Here is a 12,429-nt window from a genome sequence, read left to right on the forward strand (position 1 = left end):
CGGCAGTTTCCTCCTCCCCAACATTCATCCTTCTCCAGTGCCACATGGATGATTTTTCTACCTGCTTCTGGGAAAATAAAGAGTTTACTCCTAACAGAAACTCCAGTGCACCAGGAGGACAGACGTCATAGAGCATAGGGTGTCAGCCATTTTGTTATGGGAAAGTTTGGGTTTGTTTTGATTTTGTTAGTTTGTTTTTTCCCTGTTGGCTTCTGTCTTCATAGATAAAGTCCTTCTTCTGAACAGGCCTGCTCCCTGGGCTGTTTTGCTTGAAGGGAAATGGAGACAACTAAAAATGTGGGTAGCAATTTTTAGCACCAAAATTAGTAGATTTGTCCCATGGTAATTGGCTCCCGCTGCTGAGATTGGTGGGGCCTGTGGTGTAGTGACTGTGGGACTCCAGACCCCTGCTTCCCTTTTCAAATAGGATCACCCCAAGGGCATCAAAGCTGCTGCCTTTTGTCAAGCTCTCCTTGTGCATCCTTTATAGATAAGTGGGCTGAAGTTTCTGCCATATGGGCTGCTAATGGTGCAGCTGCCGCAACAGAGAAGCAACTCAGGGCTGAGGGAGATGGGTGTGCTGAACAAATGGTGCCTGTCCTGGGGAGCAGCACACTGTTTGTCTGGGATGCTCCCTGGGGCTTAAGTACATATTAATGGAAGCCAAACAGCATGTCTGAGAAATCTTACCTGCTGCAGACCCATGCCTGCCTGCTCTGAGCCCAAAGTGGCACACACATTTCATGCCACCCTCCTTGGGACAAGGTGTTTAGGCTATTGGGGGTTAGGGGACTTATAAACATGGAAATTCAGAACAACCTGAGTTCAGGAAGGTGAATTAACTTTTCTGAGATTCCGTTTCCTTATTTGTAAATTGAGGGTACCAACACCCATCTTGGAGGGCTGTGCCGATTTGAGAAAATATATGTCAAGCATTTTGCACGATGCCTGTAGCCTGTAAACAGAGCATGGAGCTTTGCATCAGAAAACCTGGGAAATAATCCTGGCTCTCCCACCTACTGACTGTGTGACCTTGGGGAAGACCCAAACCCTTAAGACCTCAGTTTGCTCCTCTGTAGAATAGCTTAGCAAGCATTTCTTAATTGATTGTTATTAGAGTAAAAGGCGATTTATCAACACAGGAAAGGAACTAGCACATATTAGAGGTGTGAAAATTCCAGTTTCCCCTTCCTTTGTTCTCAGCTGCATGCTCTCACTCATCTGTGCAGGAAATGATTTCCCCCATCGCCATGCCCAATTTATCAAGGCCAACGAGGACTTGCCTGGCAGGACCTTGCTGAGGATTCCATGCATCCAGTTCACAATTGCAGTAGGAATGGATTTTCCGCCTGAGGTGGCAAGAAGAAAAGGTGCATTAATGTGTAGGCTTCAAACTATGTGTTCACAAAGACCAATAACCATCCCTGAGAGGCGCAAGTCCAGGATTTATATAGGTGATAAGTCACAGATTTACCTCATTCTTTCCAAACCACCACAATGAGCTCAAAAGAGAAGGTGTTAATTCCCTCTTTTAAAAAATATAGGCCCTATAAAATAGCACGTTAGCTATTCCTGAAGGAGGACACATTTGATGAGAGAGGAAATAGGTAAAGTCAAAAGGGAAAGAAAACAAAGAGAAAATCAAGGACTGCAGCTAAAACGGAATGTTGCAAAGAGTTCAGGCCCTTGGAGGTAGGTGAATCCACATGGCAGAAAAGGGAAGATGACAGGAAAAGAGCAAGGAAGCAGGTCAGACATCTCTTGTATTCTCCTCACCTCTTGCTTAGGTGGCCGGGGCTGAATTAGAGACAGGTCATCCCCGTCAAGGGTTCTTGATTCAGTGTGTTGGGAAGCAGTCTGCTAGCTGCCCTGAGGGGATTGATTAGACTGGGACAGAGAAAATCTCAGGTGTTCCCTGAGGTTTTGTGTCACTGATAGAGGAGGTTGAATGTAAGAAAGATAAAAGAATTCTGTGGCTGAACTTCAAAGCAGGATGGTTACATGATGTTTGAAAAGGGGGTCTGGGTAATGACACTGACCCAAGACACTGATGAATCTTAGTCTGAGGCCTCCCAGGATTGTCATATCAAGGTCAGATCTCTGACACCCTACTCAAGGTCAGAGTTCCGAGGGCACAGGTCACCTTGGAGCGTGTCATGCTGTTATTTACATTTGATGTTTCATTGTACCTAAGACTCAGCAGTAAAGAAAGCTGCAGGAATTATTGCTTATAATTTTTTCACATGGAAAAGGCAAGTATAGGCATTTATTAGAATCATAGAGTATTAAAAACTAAAGAGATCTTGTTTGTATATGCTTACCAAAGACATTTGCAATGGCTCACCATAAACAGGGAGGTCCCGTATATACTGAAGCTGTTATCACAGCCTGTAAAGGTGAAAGGGACAGAAGAGAGAAACAAAAACAAACCCAAACCCCAAACTCCTCTTTAAAATCCCCAGCAACTAGAGTTTTAGCCTTCCTAGCAACCAAGACAAAGGAAAACAAATGACCTTCAAGATCACCTAATCCAACCCCGTCATTTTATGGATTAGGAAATAAAGGTCTATATTATTTTTAAAAGCTTTTCATCAATGAAATGTATTTCTGTAGTCTCTGTAGCTAAGCATGGAATTATTTCCACTTTAATGTTTCAGATTGATTTTTTCCAATGGGCTTTTTCATGAGCCACTGCTGACCTCTCTGAAACCAATTACGCATCATAGTAGAGCAGAATATTACATGAAAAGTTAACCTACAAGGAACAATGACTGTTGGCACAACAAGAAAACAGTGCCTTTCCTGTGACTACCATGCTCCTGACCATCAGCAAACCATCTATTCTAGAAGCCCTCTCAGCTTTCTTTAGTCAAATTGTAACAGGGTGGTCCCCAGGAAAGGGGGAGGTTCCCTGCCCCACCCAAGGGAGGGTGGAGCTGAGCAGGAAGAGGAGAAGCTGAAGAAGAGACTGAGGAAGGAAGCAGGATGGAGCCAGGAGACCTGGAGGAGGCGCATGGAGCCTAGAGACATGTGAAGAAACTGCGCTTGTCTTTTGGTCGTGGACTGGGTGACACAGATGTGGGTGAGACCCGTGGGGAGGTGACCATGGCAGCTTTTATCTTGATGTTGATGTTGCTCTTTTCCTTCTGGGCTTGTCCAGTTGTTTGTGACCCTTTTCTGTGGGTCCCCACTGGAAGATGCTTTAGACTTGTGGCAGGCTTTGTGGCCTTGTTCTGGGCCAATCCCATTTGGATGGACTTTTACCCACGAGGGGACGGGTAACTCTGGATGCTTCATTTAGAAACTAGACTCTTTGCCTTACCTGTATTGTTATCTAGTTTTATTAAAGTTCCTTCCCATTAAAGTCTCCTATGTTTTGTGTTGATGCGGCAGATGGCAGAACCCATGTAGAATAGGCAGGTTTGCGGGGTTTGGGCTGCCCCTCTCCCTGTCCTACAACAGATTTGGCGCCCAACGTGATTTAGGACAGAGCCATCCGTGGTTAGTCAGCCCCATGGGGAAATTGGGCTTCCCTATGGCACTGGCTACCATAAGCGCAAATGTGATTTTTGGTTTCTCTAGTGTGTTTGTTTCATATGTCGATTTGCTGTTGAAAAACTGGCTTGGGCTTTGTGAAGATTCTGTGTGTTTGTGTGTAATTTGTTTGTAGTGACTTGCTAAGAGATTTTAATTTGTGGAAATTGTTCTGTGCCAGTTTTACTCAATAGATTAGGCAGTACATTGGACCATGTGGCCAGATCAAAGATGGCGTCTGAGGCTACTTGGCGGGCTCTTGTAAAATTCAGAGTTTCTTGTTGCTAGGACTTTGGAACTTTTTTTTCTTTCTTTTTGTAATCTCTGCTGTCTCATTAGCATTTCTAAAGGCAATAATGGTTCTTCATTAATATGTTGCTTTGTCTTTGACTACTTCCTGCCCTGTGTCCCTCGGGTTTTGCAAGCCAACTGTGGAGCAGTGGTGTTTTAATTAGCAAATGTATGCCTGGGTGTTAAGGAAAGAGTAGCCTTAAGCAGTAACTGGTAATCGCTGGTATCCTTGATGGATTCTTGGAGATAACTTGAATTTTTGCAAAGTCTGGATCAGAAAAATTAACAAGATTTTGTCTGAGTCTGAAAGGATTTGCTGCTGTGAATTTTGTCTACACAATTTGTTTTGGGCATGTTTGCCATTTTGAATACTGGATTTGTTCAATTGCTGGTGTAAGACAAGATTCTAAGTTTCTGCTTCCTACTGAGGAAGGTCTGTTGTGGAAAGCACTCTTTAGGGTGCATCATGTAACTGTACCAGGTTTTCATACCTGTGTTGTTGTTGTCCCTCCCTAGTGTGGGGGAGGTGTAATTTGTGCTTAGATGTTTAATCTGTTCTTTCAGCTTCTGTCCCAGAGTGGCTAACAAAAGTAAGGAGATGACTCCTTTTAATTGAAAGTTAATTACTGATACTTTGATTTTGCTTTTTCAGGTTCTATTCCAGGAAACCCAAGGAGTTCCTGCTTGGTGGCTAACAAGAGATGACTCCTTTTGCTTAAAAGTTAACTTTTATTCTTTCAGTTGCTGTATAGAATACCCCAGGATTGACTTCTAATAAAAAGTCTTCAACACTGAAAACCCTAAGGTGATAAACAAGGTCATGTAACTCTTGTGATTAATAAAACTTTTCCTTCCTATTTCCAAAGTCTTAGGTTTGCAGGATGACAACTGGAAATTTTTCTGCCAGCAACACTCCACATTTTTTTTGGACTTTGATATTTTTTTTTCTGAGCCTATGGAGTAAAACTGCAGTTACATAACATATTCTACGTGGCATAACTAAAAAAAAAAACTGTCTTTGTCTATATGTTGTCTGTATGTCCTTGTGTCTAACCGTCTTGACCTCCAGTGATCGACAAATTGGTACATGGTGCCCATAGATGTTGAAAAAAAAAAAAAAAAAGAGTCTCCAGTTATGAGAAAAACAAAAAGTTATGGTTTGATTGTCAACATTGTGCTACTGAACTAAGCCGGTGCCTTCATAGAGATTGAATATTGTTGTTTCTGTTACTTTTCTGATATTTATGGCAAAGCTTCCCAGAAATCTAAATTCAAGTACAAATTTGGTGGCCTGTCATTTGACTGATGCAAGGAAATTTTGTGGAACCTCAGAAGAGCTCCTGAGACACTCCACAAAGTTTCTCCCTTTCCTCCTGGGAAGGCATTAGATGAATTTGTTCTATTTGGATTTTACCTAATGAAGTAAAACTGGAAGGGAAGCATTGCCACTTGGGAAAATGGTAAAACTTTGGTATGTACAAAATGTTAACAGTAGTATCTGGTATGTATGTAAATTGTCAATGGTGATTGTCACCTTGTAATATTGTATGATTCAATTGTTTCACACCTACAGAAATTGTTTCCGGAAATATAGGGAGAAAAGGTCTCAACAGATTCCTATTGATGGAACTGTTGAGAGTAAAAAACTTTCCTACAAAGGACTGAATAGACCTGGAAATACACCTGACATTTACTAAGGTTTCTTTGACAATAATACTGGTAATTTTTTTATGCATTTTGTCCTGAATCCATAAAGTTTTGTTTTGTTTTGTTTTGAGTAACCAGGATCTGCAGAAAGGTTGCAATTTTTTTTCCAGCAAAGCTAACTTGTCACATTTTCTCTCCCCTTGATACCAACACGGCATACAAATAGTGGTAGTAATTTTGCTACTTATCTTAGAGTCTGTTTTTGCATAACTTACATAGGGATTTTGTCTGTTTTAACAAAAAAATTGGACGTGAGTTCGATTGTGTGGCTTTGTGTGGAGTTCTTCCAGAAAGTTGAAAAAGAGCTGAACCAAGAAGAGGAGAACCTGTTTACCTTGTTTGTAGGGTTCCAGAGACCTCCAAAGAAGGTGAGGAAGCTTGCCTCCATTGGCAGGACTGGACAACCTGGCCAACGAAAATGCCCTGGTACCCTCGAGAAGAGGAAAGCCCAGGTGGAGTCTGATGAGACCAACTTTGTACCTGAAGCCTGCATCGACCGGATGCCAACGGTTCGCTCTGATCCTATATGGAGTATTTCAACAAAGCCAGCTAGAAATTGCTGTTGGTTGTTTCTGCCCTGTGATTTTATGCAAAAATGGGAAAAATGGTTTAAAGGTAGATTTAATTTGCAAATTTTTGCTATGCTGTTAAAGTTTGGGATCAAGGTTGAGAGAATTCGTTTTTTGCATAAGTTGAACCATTTTAACATTTTTTCCCTGTGATTTTGATATATTTACTATCTTGTTTTAGCCAATGCTCCAAATTTTTTCTTTTGGCTTGGATAATGGACTATTTTTAAGTAATGAAACTCATACTGGACATTCATGGACAATGCTGCTGACTAATTGTTGCTTCTCTTACACACATTATAACCCTGAAAAAAACTGTCTCCTAAGATTGCACCATAAAATCTGTGCCACCATAGATATGGTGGAATAAAAATTAAAAGGGGGGATTGTAACAGGGTGGTCCCCAGGAAAGGGGGAGGTTCCCTGCCCCACCCAAGGGAGGGTGGAGCTGAGCAGGAAGAGGAGAAGCTGAAGAAGAGACTGAGGAAGGAAGCAGGATGGAGCCAGGAGACCTGGAGGAGGCGCATGGAGCCTAGAGACATGTGAAGAAACTGCGCTTGTCTTTTGGTCGTGGACTGGGTGACACAGATGTGGGTGAGACCCGTGGGGAGGTGACCATGGCAGCTTTTATCTTGATGTTGATGTTGCTCTTTTCCTTCCGGGCTTGTCTAGTTGTTTGTGACCCTTTTCTGTGGGTCCCCACTGGAAGATGCTTTAGACTTGTGGCAGGCTTTGGGGCCTTGTTCTGGGCCAATCCCATTTGGATGGACTTTTACCCACGAGGGGACGGGTAACTCTGGATGCTTCATTTAGAAACTAGACTCTTTGCCTTACCTGTATTGTTATCTAGTTTTATTAAAGTTCCTTCCCATTAAAGTCTCCTATGTTTTGTGTTGATGCGGCAGATGGCAGAACCCATGTAGAATAGGCAGGTTTGCGGGGTTTGGGCTGCCCCTCTCCCTGTCCTACAACAAAATTACCCCCAAAGTCTTTGATCCTTTCATATTTCTCACTCCACTGTCCTGGTTTTACCCTAGTTTTCCGCTTTCATTTGCAGTTACTGGGCTTAAGGCAAAGTGACAGGGGCCCCACAAGCATCAGCGCTTGATATTTATTACCTGCTGAAATGTACCCCAGAGTTTGAGAGTCATTAAGGGGTCATCTGGCAAGTCAAACTCCTGGGTAGCACACCATACAATGAATATTGTGTCTGGGTAGTTTTTGATGTGTTATCATTGTGTTGTAGAGCAACCCCGATACAAAACGGGGTGCCTGACTGTGGGTCCTCACCCGCGTGCTTAAAAGGACTTATCAGTGCTCTACTGCAGGCACACGTGAAAGGTTAATAAAAGGTTTATTTACAAGGGAAGGGCAAATGAGGAAATGTATAGCTCTGGGAGAAAAGCGGGAGACAAAGTTTTAAATGAGTCCTACCCGATCCGCCGATCAGGAATCCCAAAATGGCTGAGAGCTGGCCGCCAGCCAGGAGCGGTGAAGCCGGGAGGCGAGCGATCGCAAGCCAGAGAGAGCCCAAGGCCCACGTGTTTGGTTTTTTATATCCAACCTGGCTGCCCAACTCCACCCTCAGGTCCCAGCCACCCTCCCTTTGGTGGTGATGGGATTTGTCTTTCCCAGAGTCTTGATGGCTTTAGTCTGGAGTGGGGGTGGAGTCCACAAAGCCTGTATGGGATTAACTCAGGACATCACTTCCCCCTAACAATTGGACTGTTAGAGTCCTGAAGTCTCTGAGGCAAAAGAGAGGAAATCCTGTTGGCAAGGAGCCCTCTTGTACCATTGAGGTGATGGGACTGTGACCCTTGGAAGCCGGGACTGTGATCCTTGGAAGCCAGCATTCTGAAGGACACTCTGGAGTAAGCAGGTTCTCCTCATCTTAAGTGTCTGCGTATACCCAAGTCACAGTATCAGGTTTGCTCTGTCTCATTGACAGCAACCAGCTCTGTGTGGCTGAAAAATCCTCCACATAGATGGAACTTGGCAACCTTTCTGCTCAACCCATGTCAGTCACCACCAGACAGTTTAATGTTCTCTGTAGCATGAACTAGATTCTAAGCCTTTGTCTGTACCTTCACAAGTGGCCACTACCTTGAAATTTTTGTTTGATTGCCATGATTTTCTTTTTAATCTTACCATATGTTTCTATCTCTAAATAGTTTAGTGTGGTTTTGCATGATTTTTAACTGTCCATAAATGCAATCATTACATATATGTACGTGTGTGCAAATTTATATATATATATAAATTTTTTAAATTCAACACTTCATTCTGGGATTCTGTCATATTGTTGATTATAGCTATAATGCATTTATTTACTGTTTTAATTTTTAATTGAAGTAACATTCCATTATAATGTTATATACGTTTCAGGTGTGCATTATTCTAAATCACCACACCAGTATGTACTACATTAATTTTACTACTAAAAGTCCAATTCTATCCTTCACAATATGATTAACTTCTTTTACCTGATATATCCAACCTAATCATCCTTCTGGTCTGGTAACCACTAATTTAGTCTTATAGTGTAAAACTTTATTTTTGTTTTATTTAGTTCACATATTTGTTTTGTTTCTTTATGTACTATGTATGAGTAAAGTCATAGGTCTTTGTGTCTCTCAGTCTTATTTCACAAAACATTATACCTTTAGTTTCATCCATGTTGTTGCAAATGGCAAGGGCTCATCTCTTTTTTTTTTTTTTTTTTAAGATTGATTTATTTATTTAAACAAGAACCAGAGTACAGGTCAGAGGTGAGGGAGGGTGAGTGAACTCACCAGAGACAGAGTGGGGAGCAGAACAGGCATACGGGACCTAAGACACTGCTGAGGTGAGCAGTGGGCAAGGCAGGAGAGGTCTGCCACACCATGTGGGTTTCTCCCTGGCCGGAGAGGAATCGAACCGGTGCTGTAGAAAGCTGTGGACAGCTTCGCAGCGCAGCGCTCAACTGCTGCACCACTGGGGAGGCCCAAGGGCTCATCTCTTTTTATAGCTGAGTAATACTCTGTTGTATATTATAACACATCTTTTTGATCCAGTCATCTATTAATGGGTACCTCTGTTGCTTTCAACTCTTGGATATTTTAAATAATGTTTCATAATGTATTTGTTTTAAATTTGTGTGCATGTACCTTCTTTTTTCTTCCTGCTATTGGTAGACACTTATGTTCCTAGATAGCTTGTTTATTTGATATTACAAGCAATTCTGATATGAATATTCTTGGACGTGTGTCCTTATGCATAGGAGCATAGGTTTTTTTTTAGGGTTTATAACCAGGAGAACTCTTTCTGTCATAGTTTCTATGCAGTTCCATAATTACTAGGAAGTACAAATTGTTCTTTAAAGTGTTTTTACTAATACACACTTCCATTAATGTGCTTAGATATAGTTTTTCCATAATTTCTCCAAAACTTGATGTTATTAGACTTTACTATGTGCCAGTAATGATGACTGTGAAACAGCATCTCTTCAAATTATATTTTTTCCTGATTAGTGATAATGTTTGGATTCTAAATCTATCATAAGGATTTAATCAATGTTTACTCTTCATTTTACTCTTATATTAATCATGTTTTATGTTGAAGTTCATGACAGATTTCCTTAATCAATTAATGAGAAAACCAACAAAATAGTGAGGCTATTCAAAGAGAATTCAAGAGAGTGAAGAATGTGTAGTCTGATGCTTGGATGAGATGGTTAATTTCTATATAAAATTAGTTTATATCCTACAGCACAGTAAAATTTCAATTTTGGTATTTAACTCTAATTATGCATAAACCTTTTGCCATCCCCTAAATAAAAACATTATTGCATTCCTATGATAAATGTTTGCATTGATATAAGTTTTGACTATGATATCATCTGCACTTAGAGTCAAAAGCTGCTCTAAACTATGGTAAATATCAGGTGAAACAAAGAAAAACATTCCAAGAGAAGTTGGCACAATTTTTATGTAAAGAACCACATAGTAACTATTTGGTCTTTCTAAAGGCCTTGGGTATTCCTTATAAGTACTCATCTCTGTCATTAAGCAGCCATCAACAATATGGAAAAGAAGCAAAATGTTTGTTCCCTGTAAGTGCTATTTATTTATTAAAAAATGGGGACTTCACTATTTAACCTGTAGGCATAATTTTCTGACTCATGACATAGAGAATCAGATAATCCATGCATGATTCTCCTGGAAAATGTTCAAAATGCACTGAAAGAACAGCCAGTCATTCCTTTGTCTATTTTTACTGGTTTGCTATTTTTCTTAACATTTTCACCTTTGATCATAATAATCTCCAAAAATTATTTATCATAAAATAAGATATTCTAATTTTCTTTGGACCTAATTAACGCAGTTGCAGTAAGTAGTATTAATTTATGTATAGTTATCTCTTAACATTTTTATCAATCTAAAACTTTTTGGTGTTAAGCAAATTGTAAGTCCAGACAATTATCTTCATCTGAAGAAACTCAATCGTTTCTACTAGTTCAGAGATGTTTTTCATTGTTCTTATTTAAGACCAGGGAATCAGCCCAAAGTAGTAATTTCTCTCAGTTCTACGTGCAATACTGATAAATATGGGTGAAATTCTCTCCCTTTTACTCAGGTTCTTGGTTATCCAGGAAATATCTTCCTTTACTACCTGTAAGAACTGGAAGTTTTAAACCAGGGCGTCAACAAACTTTCTGTAATGGGCCAGATTGTAAATGTTTTAAGTTTTGAGTGTCCTAAGGTGTCTGTTGCAACTACTTACCCTACTGCTGTAGTACAAAAGCACCAAAAAAACAATATATATTTGTTTCTGGTGTTCTAGTTAGTATGTATGTGTTCTAATAAAATTCTATTTATAATACCTTAGTTAATGGGCTAGCATTAGCCCATCGGTCAAAGTTACAGTAGCCTAGATTGTAGGCTAGATTTCGTGTCAGGTTGCATAGAAGATAAAGAACAGGCTAATATTCCGAGACAAATTTGTCTCTTTTTTTTTTTTTTTAAAGATTTATTTTTACGCAAGAACCGGGGTACAAGCCAGATGTGCAGGAGGGTTACAAGATTCACCAGAGAGAGAGAGGGGAACAGAACAGGCAGACTGATGGAAACACACTGCTGAAGGGAGCAGCAGGCAAGACAGAAGAGGTTTGCTCCCCATGTGGGTTGCTCCAAGGCCGGCAGGGATCGAACTGGCACTGCAGAGGCTGCGGACAGCTTCACAGCACTGCACTCAACTGCCTGTGCCACCAGGGAGGCCCAAATTTGTCATTTTTAACATAGAGAAACCTAATTCTAATTTTCTGTCAATGTAATATTTGATACTAAAGAAATCACAGCTCTTAAAAATATTTTGTGTAAATTTATCAAAACTGAGCCACCTTTAACATATTTCTTTGTTTCTTTTCAGACTCATTATATGTATATACTATACTATAATTCAAGGCAAATAAAATTCCCTTCTGCTAAGGAAGTCAGCCTTCACTCTTCATCATCTTCTTTCACATTTTAGAATAGCCATTTTATTTTAAACAAAACTATGCTCTTTTTTCACTGAAGTAAGCAAAAACATATGTACTTGTCTTGCATTCTAAGTTGTAGTACCTTTTTGCTATTATCGATCCTAGGAGAGTCTCATTTATGTATGTGAATTATATGTTTTTCTTACAGTATGTGTAGGGGCACGACAGGCACAGAGCAAGTTTTCTGATCCAGCAGTCGGGTAAAGGAGGAGTCCTGGAGCCCTCAGTGGCTTTCTCAGGCTTTTACTGAACTTTACATGTATTGCAGCAGCCAGGTACATGGCAAGCAGGGGTGCCAGGGCAAGTCATCATTCTGGGCTTCTCTCTCTCTCTTCTGGCTTTCTTTCTCCCCTTCTCTCTCCTGCTTCTGCTTCTCTTGGTGACTCTCTCAATACTCCTCCCATGGCCCTTGCAACAATGTAACAAGTGCAGGTGCCCCATCAGGCAGGGCAATCCTAATGGTGGGAGGGAAGAAAAGCCTGAAAAAACATTTACCGTACAGTGTATAACATCTATTTTACAAAGAAAACTAGGCACTAGGTGACTACTGTCATGTACAAAAATTTTAACAGAGCTGCAAAACTCATTTATACATATAGCTTGACTCACCTGTAATAATATCATTTTTTTTCATTTTTAAAGTGGTAAATGAATAATTTTGTTAACATTACCCAGGGAACTAGTCATTCTATACTGCATAAAAATAAGATAAAAAACAAAAACTAAAAATCTGTCTATTGATCTATCTAACTTCACTTTTTTGGTAGTAGTGTACTTTACTTAGAAATGAGCCATAATTCATACTGGTAA

This window comes from Talpa europaea, assembly GCF_964194135.1.
Source record: "Talpa europaea genome assembly, chromosome: 4".
NCBI classification, from domain to species: domain Eukaryota; kingdom Metazoa; phylum Chordata; class Mammalia; order Eulipotyphla; family Talpidae; genus Talpa; species Talpa europaea.